Source organism: Pistacia vera, unplaced genomic scaffold (genome assembly GCF_008641045.1).
Source record: "Pistacia vera cultivar Batoury unplaced genomic scaffold, PisVer_v2 Contig342, whole genome shotgun sequence".
Classification (NCBI taxonomy): domain Eukaryota; kingdom Viridiplantae; phylum Streptophyta; class Magnoliopsida; order Sapindales; family Anacardiaceae; genus Pistacia; species Pistacia vera.
The window spans coordinates 386,504-399,743 of record NW_022196160.1 but is presented as its reverse complement, the minus strand read 5'-3'; the positions used below and the strand labels follow the sequence as shown (position 1 = coordinate 399,743).

General features: G+C 35.0%; 1 pseudogene; it reads left to right on the top strand.

The window, feature by feature from the left end:
• Positions 1–12,625, top strand: LOC116138595 (annotated as a pseudogene).
• The last annotated feature ends 615 nt before the right edge of the window (positions 12,626–13,240 follow it).

Genomic DNA, 13,240 nt, shown 5'->3' with positions numbered 1-13,240 from the left:
ATGGAACCAGAAGATAAAATCCTAGCGCCAAAAACCCGAGAAGAAGAAGACACAGACATGGCTATGGCGGATACTAACGAAAACGCAGAAGCAACAGAGCCTAACTCTCTAGACTCGAGAGAGTCAAGTGACTCGGACTCAGACTCAGACTCAGAAGATGAAGCACAACAAAAATTATCGAGTCCCAGCTCGCCAATGAGCCCTCTAACTATGAAGTCTATGTTGAAGTACATTTTTATATCAATTTGAATATGAATTTCAATACCAATTCTTGGATTTTTGTTTTTAGTAATAACATTGTTTTGATTTTTTATTGCTTTTGTTGGTGGCTTTAGTACATAAGGTTTTGAGGAAAATGGGTGAGATTGAGAAGTTGAGACAAGCAAGAGGAGCTATGAATGAGATTTTTTCCATTGACTCCTGTTATGTGGCAAGAGTGGGCTCGAGATGAAGCTTCTATTTGAACTGGGTATGTTTTAGTTTTTGCATTTTGTGTTCTTGTTATTGGTTTCATGATCAAATTTTGATCGCTTAGGGTTTATGGTTAACAAGAGAAAGTATAAAGAGAAAAATTAAATGGATTCATTTGAAATGAGGAAGTGATTATCTTTTGGGGTTTAAATGGTGAAAACGATGTTGAATTCAAGTTTATGTGACTTCTATCTACTGAGCCTTAGCTCAAATGTCGGCTTAATTGAGTAAAAGAAATGAAGTTTTGAGCTTTCTTCCTTTCTATTTTTTTTTTTCATATGTTGCAACTAGGAAGCAGTGATGGTTGACTTGAAAGGTTGGTTTTTGATAATTTGCAGCTGTCTGATATTTTGTTTGTTTATAGATTTTGAGTTCCCTCTTGTCATTTCTTTTATGAACAACCTGCTTACCCTTTTGCAAAACTCATTTCTCTTAGTATAAGTGTATTAGTTTCTCCAAAACATAAAGCTCAATGTTGAAAATCAGTAAGTGTACCTCCTGATGACAGTTACCCCTAAAGCAAAAAAATAAAAGAGCAGTCAGCTAAATTTTTAAGATTTTGAACTTTTCTTGTTTTGCATGACTGATACTAAAGCTTTGGGTCTACTTTAAGATTTTATCACTCTGTCTAGCTGAAGGTAGTTTCTTGTTGATTCTCTGCTTCAACTTTACAGACCTGAGGCATTTATAAGGATTGAGAAGATTTATGAAAGAGGAGTTTCTGATTATCTGGTAGGTTTTTGTTATCATTATGGATTTTGAATTACTTTATGCGTTGATTTATGGATTAAAACATAGTGATATTAAGAATTCTCATTTGTGGTATTTTTAGTTATTTTCCTAAAAATAACTTTCTGGTAAAAAAATTCAGCTTACCAGATCTATGACTTTTGACTGGCTGAATTATTCCAAAAAGTAATTACTAATGACAAAATGGCTTATTAGTTTCATTTGTATGGTAGAGATGATTGTAGGCCTTGCAATTCATAATGGATATCAATATTCTTACATTTGTGATGGTGTTTAAAGACAAATGGTTCCTTTTTTATGCATCATCAAAATTTTCCACCAAATTAGGCGATAGGATAAACTTTTTCAAATTTCTTGGGAATGGAAATCTGATTTTTTAAGTGGCAGTACATTTTGGAAGTTTTAATTGCATGTTGTCATCTTTTTCCCTACTTTTTGTAGGAAATCAAGTTCTTGCTACTTTCAGTCAGAATTTGCATATATGTGGAATCAGGGGATAAAAATATTAATTCCGTTCTTTGGAGTTCCTTTAACTAAGTAGTTCTTTAAAATTGAAAGACTAGAACTTGTTCTGGTGAAGTCTATCTCACTTTGGTGTGACTGCTTGAGATTTGTGCAAGAATATGATCCATCTATGCGTGAATTTTCACCTGATGGTATTGCAAAGGGAAGAAATCTCTTTGAGCGTGCTATAACTGCTGCTGGTTTGCATGTTGCTGAAGGTAGTAAAATATGGGAAGCATACAGGGAATTTGAGCAAGCCATTCTCCATACGATAGATGAGACCAACATTAAGGTGATAATTTATAATATATATATATATATTAGAAACTTATTAGAATATGTGCCTGAAGGGGATGCATTCTGTTAATCAATTTACTTGATTATTTAAAGTCTTATTCCATCCTATTGGTTTGGTATTATGGTTAATAACGCTTTTGTGGGTCTTACTTTATATTTCCTAGATCCATGGCTCAAGTTGCATGCCCTGTTTATTTTAGAAACCTTTTTTCTTCTTTTTGTCATTATGTATAGTTCATAAATTTTGTTTTTTCATTTCCTTATGAAGTGCTATGTACCCAGAAAAAGTATCTGTTTTCAAAATTTACATTTGGAAAATTATTGCTCTTTTGTAGGAAAACAAAAAATAGGTTCAGTACATCCGAAGTATAGTTCACCATCAGCTGTCTGTTCCTCTTGCTAACGTAAGGTCAACCCTTCTTGTTAGAGTAGGTGCCCTAGAGCCAATCAATTATTGTAGAATTGACTCTTTGTAATAATGTTCATTGATCAATAAAAGGCATTTTATACTATATCGCGTAAATCATCATTGTATGTATTGATATATGTCTTTAGAATGGTAGAACCGTGACGAGGGTATCAAGTGTTTCAAATCTTGATAGTGAGAACCCTATGAGCACATATGGTGGCCATTCTAGAAGCGTCCGTAGCTCTAGTATTATTCTGAAGTAAGGGGCATAGATAATACGATAAGGCTATCATAGTGTTGAACAACCCTGTCGAAAGGCAGTGACTGATCTCACTTGTCAAGGTTGTTTGGTGACAACCTGGTGCAACACACGGGTGCAACATATGGATGGTAACCCCAGTGTCTATGGAACAAATCCTCTAACGAATGGTGGTGCATGTGATCCTTAGACTTGAGATCACTGGGTGCCTTATGCATCGATTGGTGTAGTTTGACACTAGCCTAACGCAATTCTATTCAGAGTTGTCAATACAGTAGTGATTGGCTACATCAAGGAGTGTATCAAGACTATGGTAGATAGACAGAGGATTCATCACTCTTGGGTATGGGAGAAGTTATCTCACGGCGCAATTCAGTAAATGGAAATGACACTAAAATTGTGGCCACAGTGGGATTGAGTTGTTGCTCTATCCAGTTTATAATACAGGTCATTGGTCCAATAACTAAATACACAATATCGAGAGTAACCAAAGGTTGACACTATTTCTATGCCTCAGTCTTGTTGAGATAACGGATGATGAAAGGATCGAATTGTACGATAACCATATCGTTGACAGGTAGCTACTTTACTGAATCCGAATCTATCGGGTGGCCATGATGCCTTGTTAGGGGCCAATCTTGGTCTGTGTTTAGTGAGACGATTAATTGGTGTTAATCACGATACTACACACTATCAGTAAGATGAGGAGCCTATGGGTCACACACATAGAAGATAATTTAAGAGCTAGAAAGAAAGAAGGGCGTTTTCATCTTTTTCGGCGAAAGGGTATTTTGGTAATTTCACAGTGTAATTAAATTTATTGAGGTCGTAGCCTTTATTTAATTTTTTAGAAAAATTAAATAAGTGAGATTACGTTTAAATATGTGTTCGCATATATTTAAATAAATTATCATTATTGTTAAATGTTAATATATATATTAATTGATTTTAATTGAGATAATGATAAATAAAATTAAAATATCTAAATGGGAGTGTTTGGAAACAAGGGGTGTTTGGGTTGGAGCCCAAGCCTATTCCATAAGGGAATAGGGCAATTAAACTTGCACTATAAAAGAAAAGGTTTAATTGAGAAAGAAAAAAGATCTTTTTTTCATATATTTCATTTCACTCATTGAAAGAAAATTTTCCAGCCCCAAAACACACTCCCACGCTAGATTGCTTTTTGCTTAGAATCAAAGTATTCTTTGATTTTTCTTTCTTGTTTCTTAAGGCTAAAGAGGATCTAGCAAATCCCTCTTTAGTTCCTTACAATTATCTTCGTGTAGACTACATCGGTTCGATCCTACACTTGGGTCGGTAGCAAATTACATTCAGAGACAAAGTTGGAGGAGCCTCCAAACGTGCGTATGATTTCTTAAACTCTAAACTAATTTTCTATAGATTCTTATTTTGATATAAACTGTAAATTTGTACCCTGATCTTGGTTCTATGGAACGATCCGTGTTGTTATTAATTTTTGTTTTCCGTTGCGTCAATGGATCGTTTCCTAACACTTCTCACCTACAAGTCTTGGGAGGTGGAACTGAGGACAGCTCTAAATGTTGAATCAGGGGATTTAGATGGGATTCCTTCTACTGTTGCCTCAACGTATCAAAAGGCATTAGAGATGTATAATGCTCAACCTGATTTTGAAGAACAGATTGCAAGGCAGGATATATCTGACTCCAAAAAATTTCAACAATTCACAGTATATAACATTTACTATGAGATATTGTTTTAGACAGCTAAATGATAATGCTAGGCTCTTACATGATACCTTAAGCATTTAGGTTACTGGTAACTTAATATGATATTAAAGTAGAGGTCATAATTTGAGTCTCCCATCTATTACATCCTGCTAGGGTTGGTCTTTCTATCTAAATTTGGGATTGGTTTATGTAATATGTGAAGATGCCTGTTACAAAGCTTAATACCATTGTTGTGCCCTTGCCTTTTCAAGCTTAAGCTTTTAGGTCAAGTTGTTTATCAACAAAGTTGTTGTTGAAATTTCATTATAATTTCAATTTCTTATGGTCTTTCTTGCTTCTAATATAAGTAGTCAGTTTATGTAAACTTTAGATCTTCTCTTCTTCTTCTTTTCCTGGGGGTGGGGGGTTGCATAAGAACTTGCAATGTGGCAATAGGATACTTTTTGCTCTTTTTCCTTCTTTAAAGTGTTAATACTATTATTTTAATTTGAAATTTTTGTAGATCTACTTGAAGTTTGATCAGTCTTCTGGAGATCTAGCCCGTGTTCAACTTCTCTATGAACTTGCTATTACCGAGTTTCCTATATCAAGTGATATGTGGCTTGATTATACTCGCTATTTGGATAAAACCTTGAAGGTTTCACTCATATTTTCTCTTTTCAATTCTTTATGTTTCAGGTATTTGTAGTTTTAGCAATTAATCATCTCTTTTTCCCTTCAAGTAGGAAATATTGTGTGGCTAAGAAAAGTTGTCCTTGGGTTGGTGATCTTTGGGTTCGATCTTTGCTTGCTTTGGAATGTTGTCGTGCGCATGAGAAAGAGATATCTACAGTAAGTTTCAGTTGTTACCCTTCATCTGTTGCGAATTATGAGAGATTGTTATAAGTAGCTTAAGAGCAATGAAGTTTCACAAACTTTAGTGTTGGAATTTCATTTTGCTTCTTTTACAAATATAGAGGTTTACTCTTGCTATTTAAAAAGATTTTCATATCATATTCAGGTCTTTGAGAAGTCCCTTCTATAGACTTTTTCGACCATTGAGGAGGTAAAGATATTCTTTTCTCTAATTTGTAGGCTTGACTTCTTGCTCTTTGTAACTTGTTATTGTTTCATCTACATTTTATGCATTAAAGATCTTTGTTAATTGGGCCCTCTTTGTTACAGTACCTAAACTTATTATTAACTCGAGTGGATGGTTTGAGACGAAGAATCCTTTTGCCCGGAGCACAGAAGGATGAACTGAATTTTCCATTGATAAGGGAAATCTTTCAGGTTCGCATATGTATACTGTTCATTTTTCCTTGTTAAACTTGTTTTTACTTGATGTCAAGAACTTGAAGCTTCTCAAGAAATTTGTAGATGCTCTATTCATGGTGAATTTTGGATGAAGAAAATGTTGACCTTGTAGCTAGTCTACTCTTTTAGGGTCCAGGCATAGATTCTTTTACAAATGTGTATCAAGTGCTTCTACCCTCAAACTCTGAAGAAAAGTCTATTAATTTATTTCATATAGTGTGTTGTTATAGTACCATTATGACCACTTTATGTAGAAATTACAGTGCATAACTCTCGGTACGCCAAGATGGCTTTTGCTAATTGCTAGATTGTTACCTTTGTTAATTGTTTTGTCATGGAATAGTGTCCTTTGCTAAAAAATTTCTCATTCAGCATTGGAGTTGCATGCACGGAAGATATCTTTATGGATCTGTGAATTTATAAAATTTGCATGTCATATTCAACTGGTACAACGTTGTTGTATAATGGTTGTCTTCAATATTTGTGTTTATAAACAATTAGCCTGATGTCTCTCTAGTGTACCATTGAAATTGTAGGCTCTATATGATTGGATGTATTATATATACTTGAATAATTAACTGTGTAGTTTCTTCCTTTTAGTGCGCACATCAGATTACTTACCTCAGTAGATGAAGAATATAGATGGTTTGTTGCATTTGTATGCCTATTGGACTCGTTTGGAGCTAAATTTGGCTGCAGCTCTGGGTGTTTGGGAAGGCCTGGTTAAGATCTGGTTTGGCCCCTTCATCCTTTTCTCTTTCTTATCCTGTATAGTTCAATATGATTTATTTATGATTCATCTTTGTAATTTTTCCATATAACTTGCTTTTTGTCTGTGCAGCGGGTCAATGTTGGAAGCCTGGCAAGGTTGTATAGCTATGGAAATTGAATTGGGACATTTAAATGAAGCTAGGTCCATCTACAAGAGATGCTACAGTAAAAGATTTAGTGGGACAACTTCGGAGGTATAATTCTTTTACATTACTTGCTTTCAATTATACTAGATTGATTTATGGATAGAATTTGAATTTGAATGTTTCTAAACTTGTATTTTCCTAATTTTTTTTTTTTTGAAAATTGTTGCTTTTAGTAGTATACCATGCAGCTTTATTTAATCAATTGATATTTGTCATCTGCAATGCAAACATTTCTTTTTTTATTCTCTTTTTGCAACTGATGGAAGTTGAAACCAGACAAATGGCTTATGTCAAGGTTGTTAAAACGTTATTTATCAAGTAGGGCAATTTATGGAGATCTTTTGAACTCTTAATATATAATCAGGCTTTGTAGCTGATAATATTTTTAGAGAGTAGCCTTGCAATAGGTCAACCTATTACTCAGGCAGCAGAATCACAATGGTTTAATATGTCATTTTGAAATTATGGCATATATGAAGCAATCACATTTAAACCATAGGTAGTGGAGTAGTTTTTGAAGCACAATAGGCTGATATAAGAGTAGACTAGGATACCTAGCTTTCCTTATTTACGAAAATTGTACTCATTGTTATTCAGAAATAAAAGTTTATTTTCTTTTCAGTGTGAAACTTGTCAACTTGCAAAATACACCAAGTCTATTTATCTAGCTCATAAATATAAGAGTTCTAGGCTTTTTTAATAATTCATAGTGATATTTGGGGGCCATCTAGAGTTACAAATATTGTAGGGTCTAAGTGGTTCATTATGTTTATTGATGATCACACTAGAGTATGTCGGGTATACTTGATGAAAAACTAGTTTGAAGCAGGTCAATTGTTCAAAAACTTTCATTCAATGGTTGAAACTCAGTTTCGAGAAAAAATCCAGGTTTTACAGACTGATAATGGTAAGGAATATTTTCACTCTATCCTAGTGTTAGTCCCCTCAACAAAATGGGATAGCTGAAAGAAAGAATAGACACCTATTAGAGGTAGCTAGAGTCTTAATATTTACCATGAATGTACCTAAGTATTTTTGGAGTCTTTCGATTTTAACAGCTACATATTTGATAAATAGATTACCTACTAGAATTATGGACTTTATACATCTCTTGAGACTTTGCTAAAGATCTTTCCTAGTTGTAGGATCCTAAATACTTTACCCTTAAAGGTGTTTGGATGTACTGCTTTTGTACATGTTATGTCTCCTAATAGAGGAAAGCTAGACTCTAAGGCCATTAAATGTATCTTGCTTGGATATTCTCCCACATAGAAAGACTATTAGTGCTATTGTGTTGTAAGGAGAAAATTATATGTCTCTAGTGATGTTACATTTTTTTAGTCACATCCATTCTTTCCCACTTCCCTTTAGGGGAGAATTTGAAAGATTGTGAAGGTCATTCGTGGGAAGTAGTGTTACCCTTACAACCACACTTAAGTCAGTCTTAGTAGTTTCCTAGTCCAGGTCAAAGTTTTTCAGTCACCTAGTTTCCTATAGGTCAGCCTAGTCCTATAAGAATGAGTCAGTCTCCTAGTCAGCCTAGTTCAGGTTAGGTTCCTATAGGTCAGCTTAGTCCCATAAGGACGAGTCACTCTCGTAGTCAGCCTACCAATTTAGGTCCTACTCTAACTATATAGCCCACTCTTGATAAACCAAACTCTCAGGAAAGATTGGAACCAGGGGGAGGTTTGGAGAGATTAAATCAGCTGGGTCTCCAATGTCATTCTCGAAGAACTGACTATCAAAGTGGAAGGAAACCTAATGATCTACATGAGCAATCATCCCAACTGGAAAAAACCAGTGATTCACAGTCACAAGGTAAGGAAGAACTATCTTCTGATGAGACTAAATCAGGACATGATGATTTACATTTACCTATTGCACTAACGAAGGGTGTTAGATCCTGTACATTGCATCCTATTGCTAAGTATATGGCATACGATAAGTTGGCAGATGACTTTTTGGCATTCACCACTAATCTCTCAGTTGTGAAGGTTCCAACATCGGTACATGAGGCATTAGGGGATGAAAAGTGGAGGAAGACTGTGATAGAGGAGATGGAGGCTCTTGAGAAAAAAGAAGACTTGGGAGTTGGTGAGTTTACCTGAAAGGAAAACAACTGTGAGTTGCAAGTGGGTGTTTACCATTAAGTATAAGGGAGATGGAACAGTTGAAAGGTATAAGGCAAGGCTGGCGGCAAGAGGATTTACGCAAACCTATGGAGTAGACTATGAGGTGACCTTTGCTCTAGTGGCTAAGTTGAACACTATCAGGGTGCTCGTCTCTTGTAACAAATCTAGACTAGCCTCTACAGCAACATGTGAAAAAACGCGTTTTTGAATGGTGAACTTGCAAAAGAGTTATACATGGAAATGCCACCAGGGTTTGAAGGGAGTGGAGAGGATGGAAAAGTGTGCAAATTGAAGAATTCGTTATATGGCCTAAAACAGTCTCCCCAGGCTTGGTTTGAAAAATTCATAAAGGCTGTTAAGAGGTATGGTTTTACTCGGGGGTAGACTGATCATACATTATTCCTTAAAACCTATGTAGGCTATTATGTAGACGATATTATTATTACTGGAGATAGTTTTGAAGAAATGGAGGCTGTTAAGAAGGTTCTTGCTCGAGATTTTGAATTGAAAGACTTGGGGCAGTTGAGGTATTTTCTTGGTATGGAGATTGCTAGGAGTCAAAAGGGAATTTCAGTTTCACAAAGAAAATATGTGTTGGATTTACTGAAGGAGATAGGTATGCTAGGTTGCAAGCCAGTTGAGACTCCCATTGAACCAAATCTGAAATTTGAGGAAATGAGTTGTGATGCTCTGGTTGATAAAGGTAGGTATCAAAGGCTGGTTGGGAAGTTGATATACCTATCTCATACCAGACCTGACATAGCCTTTCCAGTGAGCGTAGTGAGTTAGCATATGCATAACCCACAAGAGAAGCATTTTGAGGCTGTGAGTAGGATTCTAAGGTACTTTAGAATGACCTCCGAGAAGGGGCTGTTTTTTGATAAAAAGAATGAAAGGAAAGTAGAAGCTTTCACGGATGCGGATTGGGTTGGTTCTGTGGATGATAGAAGATCAACCTTAGGTTATTGCACTTTTGTTTGGGGAAATTTAGTAACCTAGAGAAGTAAGAAGCAAAACGTGGTAGCTAGAAGTATGCTGAGGCTGAGTTTCGTGCTATGGCTCATGGGATTTGTGAACTAATATGGCTAAGAAGAATCTCGGGAAAGCTTGAAATCAAAAGTCCTGAACCTATGAGGTTGTACTGTGACAACAAGGTTGCGATTGGGATAGCACACAATCTAGTGCATCATGATAGGACCAAGCACATTGAAATAGATAGACATTTCATCAAAGAGAAGATAGAAGATAAGCTGTTGTGTGTTACCTACTTGCCCACAAGTAAGCAGACAACATATACTCTTACAAAAGGATTGCCAAGATAGTTGTTTGTTAATCTAGTTTCCAAGCTAGGAATGATAAATATCTATTCACCGACTTGAGGGGGAGTGTAGGATTTCTAGATTAGAATATGATCAATTTAAGAGTTATCTAAGTCTTATCTAGTTTAAGAGATTGAAATAAAAAGATTATCAGGATTTGTTTTCTCCTGATTTCATGTTTAAATCTCTCTATATGAGATGTGGGCCAGATTGGTTTGTAATTCAAAAATTATTTTGAAAAACTAAGTTACAATTAAAAATTTTAAAAGCTTTATCTCAATATTTTAAATATTTGAAAATATATCTGGAATTAAAAATTGTTTTTGAAGTTAAAATCTATATAAAGACTGAGAAATGATATTTTTCTTGTTTTCTAATTTTACACTAATGTTTAGGATTATATGCAAAAACATTGTTTTGAAAACATTTCAACTTTTTTTAATAAAAACATATTTTCATAAAATTCCTTATATTCCTTGTTTTTGAAAATAAAACACTATTTAAAATTTATAACAAATAGGCTCTTATTTAGATTATAAACTTGTATATGTATTTATGTTATATTTATGGTTGTGATTGTGGCTGTTCAGCGCACGAGATTGTGTTAAATTTAAAGTATGGTTGTTGAACGCTTAACTATCAATTTAAGCTTTTAAGTTAAGCTGTTACGTAACATTGTTAAAGATGTTACTGAATTATGATACATCTGCTTGGTATTTATTGAATGTATGCAATCCTTTCTATTTTAATTCAATGCGTAAAGATGCTTGTCTTTGTTCCCTTTCTCAGATTACACCCCGCTTGGAAGAGCTGCAACTATTTAGGTTACAGTAGGAACCCAAATCTGTTCTTGAACTAATAGATCAGGAAGAGAAATTGCATAAGAAAAGTGTTAATGGAAAGAGTTAAACAGATCAAACATGACTGCCGAACAGTCTCCAGCTAAGCAGCAAAAAAATATTGCCCAAAACCCAAACAAAGTGCATGGGAAAGAAAAGGGATGAACACAGCACTTAGCTGAAGAAAACGAAGTAGAAGAACCAAAACCCAAGTTTGAAGAGCATCCAAATGACTAGCACATCAAAGACTCCACCACTGGAAGAGCCAAAGTATACACTGATGAGTGTACTGCATTTTTATCAAACCTTAACTTCAGGGCAAGTAGAGATTCTCTCGAACTTTAGAGAGAGATTGCTTTTTTATTCCTTTTTAATGCTGGACAGGCAAATACAGAGAGAAAATTCTGATGGTTTTAAAATTTTTTCAGGCAACTTCTGAAGATCTGAAAAAATTCTTTAGCGATGTTGATGCGATTGGATCTGTTTGAATTCTGCAGGACAAGTTCACCGGAAAGTCAAGGGTATGACTCTCTTTCTCTCATTCATTATTTGTCAATGTTCTTTGTCCTTATGCTTCAAATGAAAAAAGGGAAGCTATCCACTGGAACTTCTATGTGCACATTAGTCTTATAGTCAAATCTTTATTTAACATTGCCTGACCTTTAAACTTCGACATATGTATGCATAATGTGGACTATACCATAGAAATTAGCCCTAAGAAACTAATTTTAATGAGACTGGGAGATTAGCATGGTCGATGCTTCAGGGAGATAGAAACTGCTAATTGCAGTCCATTCGATTTGATCAAATTTCTCAAGGGTGCTCACTGAAACTTCAATTTGATTTCTTCCTTGCATGCAGTCAATAAATCATTTAGTTCTTACGCTTTTGGTTTTAAGATCAATGTCCTTTCTAGAGACGATTATGCAGTCTCAAATAAACCTGCAGAGGCATTGAATTCCATAATTATGGTAAAATTGCTTAATTTTCTAAGTATAAAGAGTCTAACTATCTACGAGCATATTTTTTCATTTTGCTAGCAAGTGATATGCTTAGGAGACTCAACCATAGTCCCATACAGATTTACCCATATTCCAGCTTGCCTTTAAATTGTAGAGCATCTATATGGGACCGTTGCATACTAATTTATAATATCCTTTGATCGATTTTTGAAGGTCCTCGCATATGTGGATTTTGCCGATGATGCACACTTTGCTGCAGCTATAGGAAAGAACAAAAATAAATTTCTTGGGAAGAGGATAAGCATTGCAAGATCAAATCCGAAGCAAAAGAGAAAGGATTCCACTAGCCATGGGGCCTCTAGAGAACATGGTAGGCTAAGTGGAATTATGTTTTATCTTTGTTATTACTTGTGTGTGTTTGATTGTGTGTAATGCAGTCTATAAACGTTTGCATATTTGTGTTTCCGACTTCTAACTTCTATTTTCTTACTCCTTTGGGTTAAATGGCAGTGCAAAGTAGTAATCAGACTTTCAGGGAGTCTAGAGTGCCACACTCTGCTGCTAATAAACATAGTGATAGCATTCAGCTGAAGGGGAGGCACACATTTGAAATTCCAAGGAATGTTAGACCACTTGGTGTCCCCTTGATAAATCCAAAAGCCGGGGAAGTGGAAGATGAGAAGTCGAAGTCAAATAATGAGTTCAGAGAAATGTTCCTTAAGAAGATGAAAAGTTGGGGTTACATGTTAAATGTTAACTAGAATAGCACAGTAATTGACAAACTTCTCTTTCTTATAAAAAAAACATAAGGTTTTGCCTTAATATGTTTCTGTAAACACAGTTATGACAAAAGATACTTGTTTGAGGACAAAAAATATATGTGCTATTAAGATCAATCTATATCAATACCCTTCTTGTAAATTTTCTTCCAGATATGTCAAAGTTTATACCCATTTTATTCAAAAGGGTAAAGTTCTAATATGTTTCCTGTGGAACATATATTTCATCCAATTTGTGATGATGGATAGCCTCAATACCTTACCCCAAGATTTAGAGAAATTTTACCCAAAAGATGGCGATCAAGTTCCTTTTATGTGACAAATGACCAATGGTATAGGATCTACAAGATCGTGAAAACTATTATGGGTTGGTGGTCTATTCTTGGTCTAAAAACATTGAATACTCACAGTGCAACTGTTATGTTCTTGCTTTTCTGTACCTATAGATTCTATTCTAATGGAGAATCCATTTTACTATTTTTCATAGATGAAAATCCTAATGCAGAAAGATGGACCACTAGAGCAATATTGAGTTTGTGTATTGAAACAACAGTGGCCTGCTTGTGGAAAATGTGAAAAAAGTCTTTGGTTGGAAAA